Here is a 3,968-nt window from a genome sequence, read left to right on the forward strand (position 1 = left end):
GCAGTCGACCTGCAGTCAGCGATGTTTTAAGTGAACAGTGTCTTTGGAAAAGAAGATCATTAGGAAGCGAAACTCGATTTTTTTTCCTAGCGTCATTACATTTCCTTCAGCCTCAGACCAGCCCCTCATTCGTCCACACAGAGGAAAGCAATACAGTCACCAGGAGAGCAGGGGGGGGTAGGGGTGGGGGGGGGGGGGGCGTTTACAGCAGTATTTTAAAGCTCTGTTAATGTTGCGGAACATTAAGTGACTGTATATTTAAGAGATGTTAATATGTTTTATATTGGGGGCCGGTACAATGATAGAGATAATTTTTTTTCTCCCCCACATAAAATCATTTTATTTTATTTCGATTTCTCACACGTTGTGAATCCACAGTAGTATCGCTGACGGTACATTAACTAATGGCAAGATGACCGGGGACATATTCATCGAATTTGGTCAGATGTCTGAAGTCTGAAAGGCAGATCACACACACACACACACACACACACACACACACACACACACACACACACACACACACACACCAAGTTACAACTCCCTTCATTGTCCTCATTAAGGCCCGTCTGGCGGTGAGTCAGGAGTGTTTGATGTGCGTCCAGACTGGTCGGGCACTGGGCAGTGGGCTACTGGGATGCTCATTAGACACCATTAGCTAAGCGTCGGGTCACTGGCGCCCTCAGATAGGCGACACCCTCAGCAACAGACAAAAAAAAGACGACCGCAAATCATTACTGTACCAGCCAGCTGCAACCCTCTCCTGGGCAGATCACACGTTTGAAATGCAAATCTCTGCCTCTCCCCGTGATTAGATTAATCCGCAAAATGGGTGGTTTTCTTTTTGGGTCAGTTATTTAAAGGTGAGCCGATCATTGAGTAGAAGAAGTAAGGGAGACTAAGGGTGGGGCCTCAAGGTTTTGTGGTTTGTTTTCTGTTAAATAGTAGCCAACGGACCCACAGGTGGATCCGAAGTGATATAAAGAGTTTACCTCGATCAATTCTCTTCATCGATATCACATTCTTTCACAACTTTGCATGCTATACGATGCCACCATTTTTTTTCCGAGACGGTAAACACGGCCTAAGTCACATCCAGTTTTCTCCAACTGGAGAATGTGTCATGTCCGGTTTCAACGCCGAATTTCCATACCATTGGTCGGCCAACCCCCCCAAAAAAAATTTGAAATCTGATACATGAGAAAGGTCAAAGGTCAAAGATGGTGCCAAAATATCTCCAAATGGCCTAAACATATAGGTGTCCACCTAAACATACCTGTACTAAAACAGGTACAAAGTTGCATTTGCTCACATTACTAGCATCAACTTTGGCACAAATACTAATAAGACCCTGGAGTACTGATTCCTAGATGATTTGGGCTTCGTTATCAGGTTTCCAAGGTGATATTCACTGTAAAAGCTGTTGTTTTTTTAGGCGGAGACTGAATTTGAGATGTTTTATAATGTTCTAGCTCTATTTACTCTGACACAGTAACATAGATTTTGATTCTGACCCCACAGGTGTTAGCTTTCATTTGATAACTAGATCATTATGAAGGCCCTTGTGATTGTGGAGATATTCTATATTCACTGTGGGCATGTCATTTCGAGCAGAAAACCAGAAAAATGAGGTGGATAAGATCTGGTTTAGAGAGAGAGGGGGGAGTGAGATTTCTAATGATTGTGTGCGGTTTGATTGGACAGTCACTCAGAAGACGCGCGTGCGCCTGGGTACTCTGAGGCGCCGTGTGATGTGAAGTTGACGGCTCGCTAGGATTATCTTCTTAACGAGGGACATGTTGCGGCTACGTGCGTACAGCACGTCATCGCCGCCGTTGGAGTCTGTCACATCTGCCACGTGATCAAAGGGAGAAACAGAAGAATAGAACATTGAGTAGTGCGGGATCCGATTTCTTTTCCAAAAAGGGCTTGATATAGACATACTTCAAACATACATGGCTTCAGACGGAATGCATACATGATTTAATATGGATTATTTAAGATTGATATCTTAGACAGAACACAGCTTGTTAGGTCGTCTCACATGTGACTATGTGCCACAAAAGCAATCGCTCACATGTCAATCAACATCTGTTCACTTGGCTGTGGTTGTTCTACAAGCCCCCCCCCCCCACCCACACACACAGACACACACACACACACACACACACACACACACACACACACACACACACACACACTCTCACACACACACACACACACACGGGAACAACGTCTGTCTGTCTTAGAACGAAGATGTTTAGACAGCCAATGAGACACTGACTCCACCGTCACCCACAATTCTATCAAATGTGTAGCTACCATTTTACAACAAAAAAAGAAGAAGAAAAAAAAAAGTTTATTTCCTTCTAAAAGCAACTATGTTACGTGGCGTCTTTCATCTGCAGCGGAGGCCGGTCTGTCAGTATTTAGCTAAAAAAGCAGGACTTTGAGTGCCATAATTTTGAAATATCACAATATGCTTTATCGTTATGTTGTTCTTTTAATTCATTAAAATGGGTGTAAACACTAAATGATTGAAGGACTATTATATTTTCGAGCGTTTGGATGAAAATGATACAGACTTATTTTTCTGAGCTAAGTGTGTGAGTGTGCATTTCTTGTGTGATGCTATGTTGTTTCCGTTCTTAGCTTCACAAAAATGTGTAACAGTGCATCAATGTGTCACGGCTATTTTGAGGAGCGGGGGGGAATTTCCAAGGAGCACAAAATGCAATTGAGAAGAACATGTTGATAATAGAATAACACATAATTCACATTTTCATATCTTAGCTTGCTTTTGGATATGACACGGTTCACCGTTCTCCCATCGTGTGTCAAGAAATGATGTAAATACAGATAATCATTTCATACAGAGGAATCAGGGGAGGCTGGTGGAGGTAGAAATCGGAAGATGGGCTCATTGTAATGCATGGAACGGGATGTATTCCGTGCCAGGCATTACACTGAGCCCATCCTCCAAAATCTACCTCCCACCGCCTCTCCTGAGAGGAACATCATAAGAGAGGTTATAGTACCTGTTCAAGAGGATAGCTGTTTAATATTTTAAGATACAGCAAATAGCTGATCTCTTTCGCCTCCAGTGTCATGCTATGGCACTTGAGTCTGAGTAGAATCTATCCATTCAGTTAAAAGACATTCATTTGGTCCTCTTTCAGGAGATTTAATTAAGATATTATTCAATTTCAAAATGTCGGGTTGACACATTTTTGCGAAGGCTAAGAAATCACTGTTCCTTTTTATTCTGGGTTTTTCCGTGATGTACATGAAGAAGATCCTCGCACATTCTATGCAAAAACAAATGGATATAGACAGCATTGTAATAATCCAACAAAGTATGTCAGTTAAATATCTTACAGTTATTATACTTTCTGTATACAGTTTGTGTTTATGAATTGAGTTGCAATCTAAACTGTATCAATAAACTTATTTTAAAAAGATGACCTTCACTTGTTCATTCAGAACCTTTTGTTAATCAGATAATCATCAGATGTCCCAACAGGTCCTGTACAAGTATGTCCAAAACCTTTCAGGGGTCAGTTACTGAAAAACTTTTTTATTAATTAGTATTTAATTCCCCAGCAACCGGGCTGCAAAGCCACAAAACAACAACAACAACAACAACAAAAATCTTTAGAGGTCAATCGTCTGTGGTGAACTAACAAAATTGTTTAAATTCAAGAGGCAGTTAAATGAAGACCTCTGAACTCTTGGAGAGGAGTGGGTGTGCATTGTCAGAAGAGATAAAGTACCACTTTAGCTACGAAGCTTTCAGGCAATTGACCCCAGAACCCTCCCCTTGTCCCCGGCGCCCTACCCTTCTGTAACGCCAGCGAACCTAAGCCAAGGAACATCTTACTAAACCTGAACCTTTATTGGTTGAATTAACGTGGTGAGTTAATTAACAACACATTCTTAGTGATAATGACAGTTTATCCTGACATACA

The sequence above is a fragment of the Nansenia antarctica genome (assembly GCF_963989245.1).
Source record: "Nansenia antarctica genome assembly, chromosome: 20".
Classification (NCBI taxonomy): domain Eukaryota; kingdom Metazoa; phylum Chordata; class Actinopteri; order Argentiniformes; family Microstomatidae; genus Nansenia; species Nansenia antarctica.